This window comes from Ctenocephalides felis, unplaced genomic scaffold (genome assembly GCF_003426905.1).
Source record: "Ctenocephalides felis isolate EL2017-DRISC unplaced genomic scaffold, ASM342690v1 CF-g0.4_SCAFFOLD_01604, whole genome shotgun sequence".
Lineage (NCBI taxonomy): Eukaryota > Metazoa > Arthropoda > Insecta > Siphonaptera > Pulicidae > Ctenocephalides > Ctenocephalides felis.
Window position 1 is genome coordinate 37,638,428 of NW_020537758.1, and position 21,620 is coordinate 37,660,047.

The window sequence follows — 21,620 nt, forward strand, 5'->3', positions numbered from 1 at the left end:
TGCAAAAGATCTTTATGTCGAACATCATAGAATAAATATTTAGAGATTTTTATTGAAATAGATATAAAAAAATAATTAGAGTAAGTTTTAAAATGTACCATTAACCTGGCGACCTAGTGTACTTTATTTTAATTGGTGGAGTAGAAGTTAATTGATCCAAGTCAAATAATTCGTCCAAATGCACAAAAGTCCAAATATGAATTCCAATAATTTTTTTTGTTATTAACTTTAACAGTTTCTATTATAAACATTCGACAAGTGCTCCAGTAGAAATAATTCGTGGCTATGTGGCGGGTGAATCGTGGCGCAATATTTGAATCTTGGGCCTGGGCCAATTACCAATATTACGGCCATTTTCAGATCAAATACAAGACTATTAAAAATGTTTTTGAAAGCATATGCCTGCAAATAGTGCAACTTGTTGTATGACTAAGACATGAGTCATTAAGGCATTAAGCAGAAAAACGCTCAATTAAATTTTCTTCACCTATTATAAATCCATAATAATTAATGAATTATGTATGTGCATAAAATGATGTTGTTGATATTGCAATGATTCGTTACTATAAAAGGGACAAATTTTATTCATTATCTTTATCTATATTAACTTCCTATTTTGTAAATACAACGCATGAAGGTTACTTATTGAGGTTAAATGACGTTATAATTATTACTAAGCTAATCTTTATTGCATTTCATTAACACAAGAACATTTAGAATTAATTTAAAAGGCAATGAAAACTCAAAATTGATACTATTTCGGCGGTATCCGAGTGGAAAGGGTTAAAATTATTTCATTTTTAACTATGTATCATTTTTGCCTTTATAATAAATGATATAATTAAATAAATATATGATGTTTGAAAAGCAAAATTCAGCAAAATTTGTTTCTAAATAATTTACTAGAAAAATCAACTCATGCATCATTTTATGGTGTCGGTGTAATGTCTTTCTTGAGAAATTAGTTCTAGCATAGTTTATATGATTTTCCGAAGCATTTCTTTGGTATAATTGTGAATACCTGATTTAAAAATATATTAAGAATAATTATAATTATATCATATAAAACTATGATTAATATAATAAATATGTAAAACACAATAATATTTTGCAAATTTTTAAATTTTCCATCTGATGTCTTAACTTAGATAATCGATAAAGAATTTTGATTAAATAGTACATACTCTATACGATTTTTATCAATAAGTGATAAATCAGAAGAAATAAATTAAATTTTACTCAATAAAAAGTTAACAAATTGCTCTTTTTTAGCATATTAAATTTCTATTAATGTTATTCTATATTAAATGCAGTAAGAGTGTAGTGTGTATATTCATAATTATTACTTATTTATATTTATATACAGTTTTGAAAGTATCTAAAAGTTCCGCATGAAATGCTTAACACAAAATCTTATCTAAGATATTTAAATATCACTTACGCCTGAAACAACTTTTTTATTTATTAATAAAATTCAATTCTATATCGGAAACTTTTCATAAAAACCATATTATACAAATAAAAGCGTAACAATTATCAAAATATAATAATTTGATGTAATATAATAGCATGTGGGCAGAAGTATAAAGTGCTGTTTATAAATGCCAAACATGAGTTTATTCATACAATATGGAGTTGCTAATTTTAAATTCAAATCAAGACAATTAATTTGATTCCATATTAGGGTTTTTGACCTCTGGACTGGCGCGTTGTGCGTTAATGGTGTACGAGATAAATTATTTAAAATAATTCAAGATTTTTTCCTACTTACTAGATTAAACTGGCTTAGATTTTTTTTAATCTTGTAAAAAATTAATGCATCATTTGCGACTTTTCGATATGCTTCCTGGAGACCTTTGGTCTGTAGATAATCAGGGTCGGAGAGTAAGTAAAAGGCTAGATTTACTTATAATTAATAATTAAGAAATTGATTAATTAATTAACTGTTTTGGCAAATAATCGTAAAATTAATCAAAATTTAAAATAAAAATAATATTTATTATTTTATACAATAAACTAGACCAGGGCTTCTTAAACTTTTGTTATTTGCGACCCTATTTATGATTGCCAGTTTCTTGACGACCCCACACAAATATAAAAGAAACAGAAATTAATATTTTTAGACGATTTTTTTGTTAACAATACTACTAATAATATTTAGTAACAATATACATATATAGATATGAAAATATTTAGTTTTAGAATTCGTTGTAAAACAACAAAAATCTATATAGACGTGATGTTATAAAATGATATATTTTTGACATTAAAATGGGGTCTCGACCCATAGTTTTAGAAGCCATGAACTAGACCTCAACTCATTTCATATCTAAACGTATTTTAGTTTTATTATTTTAGTAAGAGCTATATAACTCGTTCATGTTGGAGTACAACGAATTTTTATATTATTAAGATATATAAAAGGTTTATCTTTTTTAAAATATAATATTAATAGTATTTTAAATGCAAAACAGTTTGTATTTATTATTTCAAATTTCTTTAAAAAAAATTACTTATAATTTATGTAATTTTTTTGTCTTAAAATCACAATTTGTGTGATCCTAACCAGAATTGAATCCCGGTCTTTATCAAATAATTTCTTTGAAATAATTTTTCATGTGTATATTATTTCCACATTCATTTATATTAATCAATAATTTGATTATTTTTATGGCTATACTTTCATAAAAATTCTAATAACAGCGACAAAAGTGGTCAGATTATGCAAATATAAACTTGCGATAAATTTTTATCAATATTAGTCATGCAATTTAATTTTTTAAATTATTAATTGTTTTATTATGGTATCATAAACTATTTTATATTTTTGACTATAAAACCATAGATATTATACATATTTTTATCTAATTGTAATTTATCATTTAGATCCTTCTAAATAATAAATTCAAAGAGGGAAGTACAATGTAATATAAAGTTTATAATATTTTATAGATATAAGATTTTTAATAAAAAAGCGGGCATTTTAAAATTATTATGATTATTTAAAAATGTTCAAATTTTCGAAGAATGTGAACCATATGATCATTATGATGATAATTTGTTGATAACAATTATTCATAATGATAATTGCTAATCAATTTTAGTCTTTAGCTAATGGACTATTGTTGATTTTATTGGTTATATTAGTATTGGTTTAGATCAGTAGTCAAGAATTTTAATATTAATTAAAAGTCTGGTTGCCGACCCCTGTAATAAACAATTGCTTGTTTTTGCTTGCAGATTAATTATTAAACAGCCCTCGCCTTAATTGGTGTTAATTTACTTTTAATTTAACTTTACAATTTGTTCATTTTAATGCCTTAAACGATTTGTGGCTGGTTCAGTAATGCTCGCTGAACGGTTCATGGAATTCATCCCTAACGCCATATTGACTCCCTGAAAACTGTTTATATTTTGTATATCTTGATGGAATAACCGTCATTTTAGTACAGGGTTGTATTGTGGTAAAAAAGAGGTGTATATTTTATATTTTTTCGAGTTTTTATAATACATATAAAAGAATATGTAATAAAAATAAATCATAAGGTATCAGGGTACTGTAGCACATGTTCTGATGGGGTATAATGAGCTGGAGAACTAAATTTGACTATATCATATTTTTCAACGTTTTCTTTCATTTTAGAGTGCTCCAAAAAGTGTTGTAAAGTTACGTGTGATACATGTGATTTTATCCAGAATCGTTTAAAAAATGTTTAACACAAGAATATATTTGACTCCAAAAACACTCAGAAAGGGGTTTGACAAAAAACCATAAGTTGGAGGTGGGATTTAGTGAGATATCACATGTATTTATTTACTATCTAGATTTAGAAAAAAATCCAAAACTTTTCAAAAATATCAAAAAAAAAATTACATGCACATTACATACATTACATATCATGTTTGGTGGCAGCATGGAGTTGGGGGTCAAAAAATCCAAAAATTCACATGGTTAATGGGCGCCCCTTATAAAGTCTTAATCATAAAGATTTTGGTTTTTTTAAATAATTATTGATAAACCTAAAATTGAATTCCATACTTAATGGTTCAACAATTGTTCACATAGCTTATCACATACTTTAGTTGAAATGTCCTTCGGTAGTGGTTTATTATCAATCATCAAAGGTTAGTCATATTTTTTCAGGAAATAGCTAAATATTTTAAGATAATAGAATAGAATACTTTAAAAGGCGATGACTCTTTAAATTTCCGTAGGGTTGCATCCGATTAGAATGATTCAAAAACATTTTTCTTGCATCGATGGAATAATTGATTGCATTTTTGGAATAGTCGGCCCATTGGAAAGACCAGAAGTACCAAAAATTTACATTTAGGTGAAATAATATACAAATAAAAATATAAAGTTGCAAATGTTAATAATATGCATAATACCAAAAAAAAATTTTTTTTTAATTTTGGATATTTTTTAAAATATTAAAAAAATACAAAAAAATACTATATTTTTAAAAAAATTGAATAAAAAAGTGGTCAATTTGTAATGATCATTGAATATTGAATAATATGCTTAAACCTCTAATGATTATGAGAAAAACCAGCAATTTAGCTTAACTAAGGCATAATGCCATGCACCACTGGTTTTATTTATATTATATTTATTTAAAAATTATGTATTACTATTTATAAGAATTTTTATTCAATATTCGACATGTCAATACCAGTATGTGATTCGAGTCATCGCCCGGTATATTTTTGTTAGTCATCAAGCAATTGAATTTTAATAACATATAATAGATTCCTGAAATTTAAGAAAAAATGAGTAATAATAATGATTACTTACTGCTTTATAAAAGAGTCTCCAATACAAATACTGCACTAATCCCGATTAATATTTTATTTAATATAACAGCACAAATTTAAATATTGATATGGCTGTTTTATTTTTAATTAACGTATACTTTTCCAACATAAATATTTAACAGTATCAAAAAAACGGTAACAAAACGTTTGAGAGATCACACTTTTGTTTCAAAAAAATCAACAATTAATAAATTTATTACACATTTATAGAAAAAACCAACTTTATATAGAATACTTTTATAATTTTGGTATGAGATTTCAACTAACACTTTTCAACAAGTACCAACTCCGCCTCGGAGTCTCAGAAGCAACTGACATTTACAAACGGAGCACATGTGCGTTTAAAACTTAAACAATTTTATCCTAGTTGCACATTTATTTAAACTTAACGGTTATATTTTTATTTTTATAATAAACTAAACGATATATTTAATTAATAGAATAATAAAAATATATATAATTAATTAAAATTCGTTGCATTTATATGTTACTTTGTCAGAAGTCGTTACAATACTGAAACAAACGTTGGCCGAAGCGCGCCTTGAAACGGTTGAAGCCGTGAGAAGTCTGACGGTTTTCAATGTATGAGTTCAAATCGTGTGAATGTATTCAATAGATCAATGATTCTCAAACTGTTTTCAAAAAACGCGGTAAATTATCATTTTACCAGTTCAACTGATATTGACGAACAAACTAATCATGGAGAAATGGCATAATTTTGTTTATTGACGAATATATTTGGTTTGGTATATTTATTATAGATCAATGATTCTCAAACTGTTTTTAAAAATACGCGGTAAATTATCATATAACCAGTTCACCTAAGATTGACGAATAAACTAATCATGGAGAAGTGGTAGAATTTTGTGTATTGACGAATATATTGTTTTGATATATTTATTGTTATGGTCGGATAATATTGTGTCTTTTAGATATATATTTGTTTTTTTTTCACTTTTTGTCATGATATGATCAATTAAAGAATGACTGATTCTAATAACGTGCTCCTTACTAATAAGGTGACACGGTTTGGCCGAAACAGTCCCGGATTTCCACCTTGTGTCCCGGGTTATTCTAAAAGCAATATTTGTCCTAAATTTAGATCTTTTGCCCTGGATTGTCTCGGTTTTTTGAAAACTAATAGGTAAGTTCCTAAAAATTAGAAAAATAAACAAACAAGTGCTATTTTTTTTCAAAATAATAATGACGAAAGTTCAATAGAATTTTATACAAGGCTCAAAAGCGAGAAACCCATAGATAAAAAAGCATTACAAATAATTAATAATAAAGATCTTACTGAAAGTCCGCAATTGCGATTAAAAAAAAAGATTTATATAAAATGAATATATTTTAGTATATCCTTAAATAGCATTTGTTACCCCTCCCACCGTGTTCAGAATTGGTATAACTAAAAATTACCGTCCCGGTTTTAACTTAAAAAAATATGGTCACCTTATTACTAATCTCATTTTTCATTTTAAATATTGGCTATTTAGATTTATTGATTTTAATTTTTGGAAATATGTGAATTTAATTATAATAAATATGTGAATTACAATACATTTACACTCAATATTTTAAATTTTCCTTTTGTATTAAACTATCATTTGAAGAGTCAATTGAACGTTTATATCACGCCTTCAAATGATTTAGATTTCAATTTTTGAAAAGAAATAAATAAAATTCTTGTTTCAAACTATTTAATTTTTTTTATATATTCTGGTCTAAAATAAATATTTATAAGTGGCATTTTACATCGATGAGTGCGCCACAGTTATCTGGTTAACCGATATCATAAGTATTTGTACAATAAGTGTTTGTTTGTTCTGTTCGATAAAACGTTTTTATCGCAATTTATTTATTTAAGCTATTGACAATGAATGTCAATATACAAGGCTGTCAATATTGACTCATACCACATAAATATAAATTTATAAAAGTAAACTTTATATAATTAATAAAATAAATTTTATTACTCTGATATTTTCAATAAATATGTATATAATTAAATGAGCATTAAAAATTATTATTACTATATATATTATAGTTATAATAAGTTAAAGAATTTCGGAGATGATATTAAAAATATGGTCAAAATATTTTTTCAAAATTTAATAGAAATCTTAATGTCAACGCATTTAAACTATTTTTACAACAATATAATTACTTTATTTTAATCCTAGGTTTTAGGCTAAAAGGCATTAGAAAAAATAATTTTATTAATTATTTAAACAGTTGGAAAATGTTCAATATGGATTTATTTAAATTTAAAGAATCCTATGGTTGTTATATTATGTTATGTGGCAGCATAGTTAAAAACAAATTTTTTGAAAGTATATGGAATCTCAGAAAAGGAAATATTTAGATTAATTGAAAACAAACTTCTCTGAAAATTAGCTTACAAGTTACTAATGAGACAAATAAATAAGATCTATCAAAATAATTAAAATATATAAATTAATAATAATTATAGTTTTATCAAAATATTTTAAATAATTACCAAAATATGTGAAATTATTATTTCTATCCACACTTTTACACTTTTGATTAAACTTAGCTGTGCTTTAATTTTAATTAAACTTTAATAGAGTAATAAATTTATTCAAATATTCAATGAGACAAGTTTTTTAAAAGATTCAAATAATAAAAAAATTATTTACAATCTGAACAACAAATCTGAAATCAGTATAATAAGTAAAATAAATAAATTAATTTTAATTTTAAAAGATTTGTATTTGTCTTAAATATAATTGTTTATTGTAATCATTTTCCATATTACTTCGTCAACTACATGAAAACTATTTTATATAACTATTTAAATTTAATTTAAATGCATTTTGCAATACTGATTAAAATGATATAATTTTGTTCCTTACCTTTTTAAAATACTTAGATTTTGGAGTATTTGGAGTATATATGAAAAATGAGTATAAATATATTTGTCTTTTACACTTGCATAGATTTATAAAATTAATTAGTTATTTTTATATATTTTTATTAAATATTTTAGAATATGTGTTTATTTTGAATGTGTTGGCATTGGCGATCATTGATATGAGAACAAACACATATTCACGATAAAATCTAACTCATACACGTAAAACAAGTAGAGACACAAAGGTGTGCTTTATTTGACGATAGACAGGTAATAGTGTGATAGCCAATACACATTTTGAAGGTATAAAAGATAGTGCAATAGTTATTGAAACAAATTTGCATTGATAATTTAATACAAGGATTTTTTTTAAAAAATATATAAAAAATCACGTTTTTTGATAATATATTTCACTTTAGATTGTTTAAAAAGAGGGTTACTTATAACTTCTTTTAAGGTTTTTTAGGTCCAAGGAGAAGAGAATTTAATTCTGAACACAATAAACTTTGTTCTCGTTTTGATAGGACGTTTTGCTTTTTTCCTATATGTTCCGCCAATTAGGAAGAATCGAAAAAATTAATAACCGGGAAATCGGGCGTCGAAGTTTCTGTTCTGTAAGTCTGAAAATAATTTGAATTTGTTTTTGAAATTTTAGCGATATATTCTTGGCTAGTTTTGACAAACATTTTTGCAAAAAAATCTATTTTTTAAGCGTCTAAAGCAGGCTTCCTTTATAAATTAAAAATTAAAAATATAGCATTCTACCAAACAATTTTCTCTAATACCAAACCAATAATGTTGCAATTGGCCAAAAGCTCTAGCAAAGTTAATATAAATAAAAAAATGAAAAAAATAAAATTAAAATGATTAATTAAGTTTTTATAAAAATATGTTAGAAAGAATTTTGAATTCTAAAATCTTGTTTTCAAATTAAGTTTTTTTTATAAACTGTAGGGTAGGTATTAAATGACTGTTAAAGCTCGTTAAATCAAAACCTTCTTAATACAGCATTTAGGTTTATTCTAAATTATTTTCTCTGTCAAAACACTTTCCAACATAAATATATAATTTTTCATAAATGAGTGTTCTATGAGCTGAGATAACTGACAATTAAATACTAACTAGATTTAGGAGGTTTTAGTATGAATGACTTACTAGGGATTTACAAAATTGTTTTATGAATCTGTATAAGCAGTATAAACATCATGTCTAAGAATCTTCTACAAAGAGAAAACCCTTCATAATATGGGTAATCTTAAGGTATTTGGTAATATTAAATGATGTTCTGGCCATTATAATGTCTAAATTGAACAAACAAGATATGTCTCGACATTCTTTGTATCAGAGAAGAAATTAAAAGGAGTGCCTACAAGAAAAAATTGAAAAGAAGTAGCTAGAAGGAAAAAGTCGACCAACATGAAAATAAACTTATAGCAATTCTGTATAATACTACGTACAATCTAAGACTGAAGAGAATCCATTTAATTGAATTAACACAATAGTTGATAGCACAATATAGTATTTAGATTATTTTTCAACATACCAGGTATGTTGTATGCGTAGTGTATATGTGTGTATAATTTTATGTGCATATTATAGTTTATTTATTAGTTGTAAAATAAAATAAAATTTAGATTAGACTGTCGTACAAAAGTCCAAGGCAAACCATTAGGCTTTCCTTTTAGGAAATGCCACTGTTAATTTCCAAATCATTTACTCAATGTCTTTTTATAGACAGATTCTAATTTTAATGTAAATAAAAAAAAAGTTAACTATGTATTTTCAAATAGAAATAGGTATCACTACCACATGATTGCTCTACTTCAAATACATGATAACCAGATTAAGATGGATTACTCGAACAACCTTTCCCCCAGCGTGCTGTTTATTATCCATTTTTATAGTGTTTGTGAATGTATGGCTATTAGCACACAGGCAAAGGTAATTCTAATTCAACGTATTCGGAATTGTTAATTCGGTTGAACGTGTGGAGACCAGCATGGGGTGAAAGACCCAAACCAAAGACACTCCGTCCACCGTACCAGCTGTTTTCGGGCCTGCTTAAAGGGAACGATCTACTGGCAGAGTAGCAATTTCGAACGTAAATGCAACCATTTGTTATATCAGAGGTAGACAAGTACTAGTTCAGTTTATCTATTAAACGAGTACAAGACATTATATATCTATTAAACAAGACAAGTACAAGTTTATGAGGTCTATTAAAATTGTAACATTTTTTTAACTATAAATTACGAAGAGATAGCTTGACCGACTTTGGGTAAAAACTAGACTTTATGTTATCCTGGAGAGCTTTTCCATAAATTTTTTTTATTTTTAATTTTACGATTGTGTTTTGACACGCTTTTATTACCATTTTAATTTAATTTGTTTTTGCTAATTAGGCGGATTTAATTAGAAACCCAATATTTAATAAATCAATAATAATTTTATTAAACATACATTTTTAGATACACTTGCCCGTAGGGTAAGTTATAGTAATCGCAAAAAAATCAAAAAAATTTTTTTGCATATCTTTACGTTTCAAAAGTTTCTGAACATTTTGGTATACTTCAGAAAAAATGGATGTATGTGTGTGTAGTATGTTTGTATATTTGGATACAACTTTTCGTCCACGATTTCGAGCGCGCCAATCAACCGATTTGAATGGTTCAAAAAACGTTCGATTCCTATTGATATGAAGACGTGTTGATTAGTTTTTGGTGAGACAGGTCTAGCGGTTTCAGAGATACAGAGAAAAATGTAAAAAATATGATACTGATTTTTTTCTTTCGAATATATAATTTTAGTATGGGAAGTTTCTGCAACTTGCCTTAAGGCACGATGCCATACACCACTAGTTTGTTTATGACTGAAGGGTCATAGTACACTTAGTCTATAATGGTGCTAATTCATTCCATTACACAATGGTAATGTTGTAATGGAATTTACTCGAAGAATGGTATATAAAAATGATATTTTTATATAACATTCTTCGAGTAAAAATTGTGACTAAATTGTAATTGTTAATATATGTTTGACCAATTTTCACATAAAACCTGTGAATTTTAGTGAACGTTAACAATAACTGAATGTTTTTGAAAACTTTGAAGCTTTTGCAAAAATATTTTTCAACATTTAACGCAATTTCCTTGATCTTTAACAACGAGTTAAACGAGTTCTAAGTAATATTCTTCAAAAGGTTTTTAAATTTCAAAACCGGTTTAGGATTCTTCATGACTATTCATATTTTCATTCAGGGGCTTTCCTATTTAATATTTGAGCTGTCTGATGTTAAAAAGTAGTGACATCGGTTTTCACCTTAAAATATAGACGAAATAAGTTTCCAGTTGATGTAGCTCTTTCCCAGCATTGCTGAATTGAATTAAAAGTTATCAGTATTAGAGAAATTATAATAAATAATCAATATGTATATTAAATAGACATAATTAGGGCAACAGTTGAGGTTTGCCTTGAAAGAAAACTACCTAGTTGAGAAATATCACAACAGCACTTTTCATTAAAAAAAATATATTTCAATATTTGTTTAATTTTTATAATTTACTATTCACTATTCATTTTCCATTCGATTTTCGAGCAGGCTGATTTTAAGCATTAGTGACATCGGTTTTCACTTAAAAATTTAGACGAAACTATGTTTCCAGTTGAATGTATCCCTTTGCAATTAATTACTACATCACATTAAAAATTGTCAGTTTAAGAGACATTCTAACACATAAATATATCCATATATCATAAAGAGATAATTAGGGCAACAGTTGGTTGCCTTTAAATAAAAACTACGTAGTTAAGAAATATCAATACATCACTTTAAAAAAAATTATATTCCTATATTTGTTTAATTTTTATAATTTGTTCATTGATGATTTTACATTTTACTTAGATTTTTTTATTTATACATTGCGTTAAGTATATTGTATTATATATTATTGTACATCCGGATATAAAAATGTTTTATTGTTAAATAAATTAAAATAAATTGAATAATTAAATAGAAAAACATTAATATTTATATTATACTACTTAGTAAGTTGTTACCACTCCATTGAGGTGTTTCATTTCAGTAGTTTTCTTCAGTGTTTTTTCATTAAATTTTTAGAGTTTCTTCATTAGATTTTTAGAGTCAGAGTTTCTATTAGTATTAATATGCAACTGTTTGTTATATTTCATCATCAACTGAGGATTTTACATAAATAGTTTAAATATCTTGGACTCAAATTATTCCTTGTCTAACACTGTCTCATGTCTACCCAAAATGTTTAAATCATCTTATATACCAAAAAGTACAGAAAGGTGTTCATGAAAGTCAATAGAGTTCTTTGGCAGGCAGAAGAAGCGTCAATAACGAGCACGAGCACGGACAATAAATTATCCCGCCCATCAAGGTATTTCACAATTCGATCCACGAAAATAGCAGTTTTATTCAATTTAGTAATAGTAGAATTCTGTATTTTCAATTGCTTATACATAAATTTAATATTTGTACTAAAAAATAAAAAAATCGGCTCGATTTTGGTCCCAAAATTCCGTCTTTAAATCTTGAAACGCAAATACTCATATAGTACAGATGGGACTTCCAATATAAGAAAATCGTCTTATGGGATTATATTTTTGATTTTTTTTAAAAATTGGAACATAATAAAAATTCTTAATTCTGTTTAACTTTTTTCAATATATCATAAAAATACTAATATAATGCCTTGGCAAAAATGTAGGTACATTGTAATCGTAATCAACTACTAAGTTTACAAGTACCAATCATCTACTTTGTACTTAGATACCTGGTATTAACCTTGTATTTTTTATTATTTATATATTTATTTATTTCAGCCTAATGGCTTAGAAATACAACAATATCTTGAACCACAATAATACATTAAACCTACTTTAACTTAATCCAACCCCGCGTATTATATATAAATAAAAACCTAATCAAGGATCTAATAACTATTAACCTAGTATAAATCTAGTATTATAAATTTTTATTTCGAATAAAAAAATGAAAAAATATACATATTCATACAGCAATTCAAAATCTCATAATATTGCATATGCAATTATTTCCATATGCAATACCAGTATTAATTGTTTGAACAAACAAAAACTGATATTTCATTGAAGCATCGGAATTAATTGTTTTAACAAGAGATATGCGATGTTTTAAAGTAATTATTTTGAATTTGATAAAAGAAATATTCATTACATATTTAAACAATCGAACCGGATCTTTGAAAAGATAAGAAATATTTGCTTTAACAAAATATTTACTGTAAGTTGGGAATTTCTTCATTTGTTTAAAATCATTTTCAAGATTCAATTATTGTTTATAAAATTAATATGAATTATCTTGACTACTAAGGACTTCTAGGATCACTAGACTTTCTACACTCGCAGTTCATTTGAGTAATAAGATTTTAAAAATTCTCAGGATTTTCTGAATCTATTCTGTGAGCTATGTAATAATAAAATAAATAAATAAGTAAACAAAAAATGATAAGTTTAGCATATTTCGGGGATCAAATTTAGATTCCTCGTAATTTTTTATGGCCTGTAGAGTAGATATAGGTCTCCTTTAAATATAATTATTATAGGTAAATTTTAATTGATATAGAATTTATTGAATAAATAAATTGATGTATTACAAGTTTAATTTCTCTGATTATAATTTTTTTTTACAAACTCATTAAAAAGCTTCCGTCGTATGAGCTTTTGCACTCGAAGCTCACGCTGTTTATAGATGGCAACCCAACGTTTAACCTTTCTTTGATAGATTTTTATTGTTAGAAATTTTATATTATTATGAAAAATTTATATATTTTTTATCATCTGTATATTAAACCTTACTACCTGATAGGAACCTTGTTAGGTCAATAAGGTTCTATAACTATATTTGTTGACCCTTGATATAAACGTTTTCATTCGTTACGCATCCAGGGCTAATGTTGCGTGATTATTAAATGTTTGGATATCAGTTAACTACTATATCTAGCAATCTTCATATGTTCAAGCTTATTATTAAAAGGAACCATGTGTGTTCAAAATTATTTGACAGATGCCCAGTTGGCTGGGTAAGCATATAATGAAGAACAGGGAGGAATTGGTCGTATCTATCCTATAAACTTTCAAAGAAAAAAATTATGTTTACACCCACCTGATAGTTTTCTCGATGTTTTCAAATATCCTGAAACGTTTGACATCTTAATTGGAAGCGATTATTATTATAAAAGTTGTTTACTGTACCAACTTGTCATAATCCAAAGTAATGATGCAACAAGAACACTACATGAAGCTTTCCTCGAAAGATGGATTAATTTCATTATTATTATTACTACATATGCATATAACCTATAACTGGTTTCACTACACAAACGACTAAAAAATTAAAAAAATATTACTCATTCCTTGAACAGAATATCTAGGACAGATGAGCTGGGCATGAGCATCAATTTTTATTACCAATAGCTGGTAAAGTTGCAAGTTTTTCGGTAATTCCTTCTCCCTGGAAGAGATTTGTAACCTCTGGAAATACTAAAATGGCCAAAGCCGAATGTAATACATTAAGAGGTTTGAGAATCAAAGATCTAATGCATGAAATCCGTCGTTGATTGGAGATTTGCAGAAGTTTACGATTGAGTTGAACGCTCGACATTTATTTATGACAGCGCAGCATTCGCAGTAATCCTTCGAACATAAAATCTTTTGTACGTGCAAAATTACAAAACACGTGTTGTATTGTCAGATTTAACTGAAAGTGTGACAAGATATTAGAGTCAGGTTTGTGATAAATGAAGTCTATAATGAATCTGGTCTTGTTCTTATTTTGTAATATTGAATTATAGTAATTTTATAGATATAGGTCAGCGTTTTCAAATTGAAAAATAATTGATTTTATAGATACCAAAAATATATAAATAGGTATTTGCTATATCAAATACCTATTAAAATACAAATATCTACAACATGATGAAATAAAGTCGCAAATGTTTTAATGATGCAACGCAACATGTTCGTTGTGAAATTAAGGTGCATGAACTATATACTTATGTATTTTATTCAATTAGTGATCATATCATATTACAGTTAAAAATATGTTTAAAATAATATATAAAATAGGTGTGCTTTTGCACCTCCTATTTTTTTAACAATTTAATTTCATAAATCTCAACTGATAAAAAACTGATAAAAATAATTATCAGGCTACGAAATAATGGGCAACATTATGTTAAAGTTGAAATAAAAAGTAATTATTTATTCGTTCCCTTTAATATCATTTCAAAATTTTTGCTTCATTTTCGAAAATAGTATTTTGGAGACAGTACGACGACAAAATTATGTGTTCTTTAATATACATACTTACGAATTTTTTTTATAATTATTTCCTTTTATCATTCATTTTATGTATTAGGGACTCAATAATTGAATAATGTTACAAAATATTTCTATTGTTTTAAACAAATGCAGCTAACGGGTGGTCTATCTAGTGGTCCTAGTGATCTAATGATCTTACGGTTTAGATATTTCTGTAAAGAAAACATATAAAGTATTATACATCGTTAGAATGGTTTTTAAAATTCTTAGATTTTTTCCCATATATCGCAACTACGAATTTCACGGTGTGGCCTACAGGGAAATTGCTATCTATAAATTCCAATTTTTAAATGAGCCACCCATTTGCTCCAAAGGCAGAATACCTAATTAAAAAATTTAAAACAAGTGTAGAGTAAAATTAATATTATTACTTGTAACCCATATCTATGTGAAAACACTTTTTGCTTTTGCTACTTCTTTTGCAAATTTTTAAAAACAATTGCAGATATAATTGACTGACTTTTATACACACTATATTAACTGACTTTTATACACATGTTTACTATACTTTTATTACTATAATTTTTGAATCTTACTATATCTTCCATCTAATTTTTTTTATTTTGGAGATAAATATAGATGACAAAGAGATCAAATTATAGATAAATTAAAAAATCTTAGAAATAAAATATTATATCAACCCTTTAGATTTGCTAAAACATCATAGAATGATTTTTATTCTTTAAAATACCCTTCAACAAATATTGAATAAGTCCAATAGAGTATATTATTGTAAATAAGATGTCGTTGGATTGTAAATAAGTTTCATAAAGTCCAGCTAAGAAAATATGAAGATAAAATATGAAGAAAATATAAAGACAAACAATAAAAGTTTAGAGTATTTTACTAAATAAACAATCAGAAAAAAAATCAATTTCTATAAGTTTGTATGCTGGATAGAGTTTCTCTCTAGTGAGAAGACCTGTTATTGGAAATTATCTATTGTTATATTTAAATCTTCAAATTTATTGGACAAAATATTTAATTTGATGTATAAGTAAATTATAAAAATAAACGTGCATAATTTTTAAAATTTTTGCAATATTTTTCCAATGTTGATTATATAATAAAAATGATGTAGTTATATAAAATAATTTTTGTATGCAGAATGTCAATTCATTGATAGTAATGATAGACATTTGGGACACTGGTGTTTGGAGTTTGGGACCACCATCTTCTCTGATATCTCTGATTCCAGTAAAACGAAACTGATTCGGTCAAAGCACCCATTTATTTCAATTCTCCTCCTCCACAAAAATATGAGTTCCAACAACACGACTAACGATTCAAATTGACCTCGATTGCATTTATTTATCTAGAGTGTACTGAAATAATAATAATATGATCTGTTTTCAAATGCAATAATAATAAAACAGCAGACATAGAACCAAATCTGATTTGCATTCACTTTCATTTAGTTGGGTTCTATTATGATTGACCCAGTGCTCTTATAAGCGACCCGTAATGAATCATAAGTCCACGATGACAAAACCTATCCTTGAAGAGAGGGGGTCTGTTGCGAAAGACCCTTTCACAACAAGACAGAGCCAGATGAATATGAATAGTAGACACTTCGAATGAGCTAAAGAATGGGATTAGAATAAAGTCCTATTGTAAAATCATTTTAGATATAGATGTTTGACGAATTAAATTCATAGCCAAATTAATAACTAAAAATTAATTGTGCGCGGTATTGTGCATTAAGGCAAATTGCTGGAACAACATCATCAACATACTTCTACAATAACCATATTGAATCTTGAAATACTCAAGCAACTTTGAAATTGAGAAATATAAAAAAAAAAAAATTTGATGATTTTCTTATCAGTATTAGAGCAATTTCAGCAGATATGCCAACAGTTTCGTTGCCTTCTAAACGGTAAATCGCAATCGCTAATAAAACATGAAATAAATCGGATATAACTCGGCCAGAATATAACTCGGGCCGGATATAACTCGGGCGGGATATAACTCGGGCCGGATATAACTCGAGCCGGATATAACTCGGGCCGGATATAACTCGGGCCATATATAACTCGGGCCGGATATAACTCGGGCCGGATATAACTCGGGCCGGATATAACTCGGGCCGGATATAACTCGGGCCGGATATAACTCGGACCGGATATGACCACGGCTTGATATAACTCGGCCCCGGATATAACTCGGTCCGGATATGATTTTGTCCAGATACAACTCCTACCGGACAGGACTTTGGACAGAATTTAGAAATTTTGATTTTTCGAGAAATTTTTGAATTCTTAAAATTGGAACAGGAAATTTGGTTAACGTGTGGACAAATAGTTTGCACTTAACTGCTAAAAAATCAGTTCGGCCGGTCGTCGAGTATTTTTTAACTAATTTTTCAATTCAAAATCATCTATAAATTAATGGACATGAAAAATTGCCTTTTTTAATAAAACAATAAATAATTATTACTAAACTATAATTATTACTGCATACAGACAGATATTACTATTAACGGGATATATCTTTTATTCCGAGTAATTAAAATCAAGCTATTTCGTTTTTTAGTATTGCAAAATAACATAAGTTGGCAATAGAAGATATAAATTATTTTCAAGTGAATTGACGCAATAGATAGTAAATCTATCGATTTCTTTTACTGGGTATTTAATATCACTGTCAGTTAATTGAAACTGTTCAACGCAAGGAGACCGTAATAAAATTTTAAATTAAGTAAATGCATTTAGAATTAATTGCTTTTTTCATTGAAATCTCTCTTACATATTGAAGGTAAAATCAATTAGAATTAAAATCTTTTGCTTAACAATAATTATTTGTGAAGGAAACTATTTAGCCTCTGGTACTATATTCACACGATACAGTATATATATATATATATATATATATATATATATTATGATTTATGTTTACAGTATTAGTATACATAACAAAATATTTTTAAATATTGATTATAATTTGAGAGCTCTAAATGAGTAAAATTAATTAAAATATTGAGTTCAATAAACTTTTAAATGATATGACATTTTATATATTATTTTTCTCTTTAGAATTATTGATTTATATGCTGACATATACATAAACAAATAAAAAACGACAACAATAGTGTCCCGTTTGACTCTCAGTGAATGGAAACCAATAGATTTTCCCATCGGTTCAATAAATTTCCATGTTCCATTTGAATTAGCCTAACAGTTTTATAAAAACGTTTCACAGTTAGTCTTTATATTCCATAAATAAACAATATGTTTATTAATATTCGATTTGAAAACAATTAATTAACATTGTTTTATTTATGAGGAGTCAACTCTATTTGTATTGCTAATTTATAAACATTTTTAAAATATCTGTCGATTTAGTGTTTTTTTTTAAACTCAGTTAGTAACTAATATATGAGAAAAAAAAATCTAAAAAAGACGGCGAAATATGAGATATTTATAAAATGACAACGTCATTTCTTAAAAAATATAATTAGCTAACAATGGAGAAAGTTATACACTTTGACATCATATATTAACCTTTTAGATTCTAACAAAGAAAATATGTACTCTTAATTCATATGTGAAATTTTTTTATTACCTAATAGTTTATTAAGAACTAAACATAGACTCATGGAATATTTTCAATTTAAATTTAAAAATTTACGGAATATTTTCAATTCAAAATGCATAAAGACAGGTACAAATCTGTGAGAAGGATTATTTTATGTACATATATGAAGTATATGTACATAAAATTTAATCTGAAAAAATAGTTTTAAAGTGTTAAAATTACACAACTTTATGACGATTGAAATTTTCAAATATATCCACATTTTTGGCATATTTTATGATAGAATGATTCAAAACTAAATCGGTCTTATAGATAAAAACTGTATTTTCCGCGCAAATTCCCTATAAATGTAAAGTTTACCGAAATATCAGTATCTTTGGTGCAAACATTATGTGAATTTTGAGTAGATCTATATATAAAATTATTATATCTTTGAAGTAATATATTATTATTAGATAAATAATTCAGCATATTGACTAAAAACTTTTAATATTTGAAATTATTAACCAATAATATGAGTACTAACTTTATTGTCGTTAATGATATACTTGAGAGTGATGTTGCAATGTATCTTGGGTCTGGACCTTTAGCTACAATAAAAGCAGAACGAACATTAAAAATCTTAACACCAAATAACCATTAGTAGCAAATAGGCATTACTTCTAAATATGATAATAAATCTTACATCACATTGTTATTGAAATTAATTTAAGTGCGCCTAAGATTTCTTAATACGATAGCGTTAGTTGCTGAAATCGACCTATTATAATATAAAGCCCTTGGTACACGCAGAGACGTCTTTCTTCAAACATTGAATGTTTATGAAAAAATGCTTTTTATTTTCGATATGTTCAGTTTTAATATCTCATTTTACTCCAATCATCAAAGATTGGTAATTCCAAGTAAGTAGTTTACTTCCAAGTTACAGCAAGTGAGTTTGAGATCTTTCCCAGAAAAGAAAAATTACTTTGCTTGAAAAAACTAAGCACTAGATAAGGATATTAGCAATTTAAAAATACCATAATGTTAATGATAATGTAAAAATATTGCGCAAGTATTGCTAATAAGCTAGTGAATTCCGTAGAATTCTATTGTAATGGTTAGTAGCGTTCAATGACTCTAGTTAATATGTAAATTTTAATTACTCATATTAAAAAGCGTTTTAAGATACACAATGATTAAAAACATCGTTGGTTATATTTATAAGAATATAAAATAACAAATGAAGAAGAGCTGAGAAGAGTGGACAAAAAAAGAACTCTACCGAGCACGATTCTGAAAAGTAAAGAAAACTGGGATAGGAAAGTTGCAGAAAAAAATGTTAAAACATTGATATCTGGTGGACTAAAATGATCATTACAGATCATTATTATTGATTCAAATGCATATTTGATACATGCATAGATGACAGATATGCTGGTGGATAAGTAAATATATGGACAGGTAGACAAGGTGACAAGTTGATAGATAGACATGTAGACAGGTAGAAATCTAAAGTAAACAGTTGGACAGGTAGGCAGGCACAAAAGCAGAGAAGTTGACAACATTGACAGGTAGTCACTTGAACAATTAAAAAAGTAGATTGCTGAACAGATAAATCATAAGCAATTCAGACATGCTGCCTGATGTTGGGCTTGGGCGATGGATCAAACCATAGATCTCTCGACTAGTTGGTGCTAGCCAACGTTCGCACCGATTAAGCCACCGCTGGAAAATGAATATAATGTTGTTATTATATTAAAATAATTTCCGGCACGTGTGAGATGAGTCTCAATCTCTCAATAAAATAACATCGCATCGCACAGCTGTTCTTCGTATTATGATTATTTTACATTATACAACTTCCAGAGCGTGTGGGAGTCGCACAGCACAGCACAAGAAATATATTGCGAAAAGTCTCGTCTCGTCTCGAGAACTCCATCCAAGTCTATGCAATAGTCGTACTTTGTTTCTTATATTTAGGTCGATTTTAATTAAGGCGTAAATGATTATTTTGATGGTTTATTTTGTAATTTGATTAATGGAAAGTAGACATTGCTATTATCAATGTTGCATACATAATGTTTGTCAAAACTAATCCAAGCATGTTTTGTTGCTTAATGTTTTGTTTGTTGTTAAATGACACAATCTAGTCAAAATCCATTATTTAGTATACTAAGCAAACTGAACATCCAAATAGTTTATCAAGAAAGATGTTAGATCAAGTTCATGGCAGAAAAAATAAAAAAATATTATGACTTATTTAAACTTTAAACTTTTGCTCACCCAATTCAGTACTATCATCATTGTGAAGTGCCGCAATTCTGATTAATATATTTTATAAAGTTTAATAAAATGTGACAATCAAAAATATTATGATTATTAAAAACCCATAGAAAAGTCATATGACATCACCACCGTAATATGACTCAAACAAAAGCGGATACATGCACATCGATAACGAAATATATTTTTTTAATAGAGCTCCATCAAGTTTTAGAAAAAAATAAAAATTATGTTTCTAAAAAATTATGGAAGAGATTTCTATTCGAATTCAGATTTGTCCACCGATCATTGGGTTTTTCACCAAGGATAATTGTTAAAAAACTGTCAAGTGTTAGTACACAGTTTCGATAACTTACTAAATATTATACATGTTTATTTGTGTGGTTTGTTGTAACGCCAAAACATACATATTTTACAATAATGCACATTTAAATATGTACCATGGAACAATAGTGTTTTCAATCATTAGAAATGCCAAATTTTGACAGTATAACATATAATAATTTGATAGTATAGATATAATATTCCACTGAACGATGGCTGGGATGTTAGCTGAAACATATGCATTCAAAATATTTTTTTGGAAAAGCATTTATACAATTTTTGTAAGAGACATTTGCTCGAATCCAAGTTTGACCATCCAAGTGTACTTTTTTGTATAGCGCAGAAAAATGCCTTTATGCATCCCATACTGGGTTTTTTGTCTGGGTATATCGGACTCCATACCGCCTGGGTATAA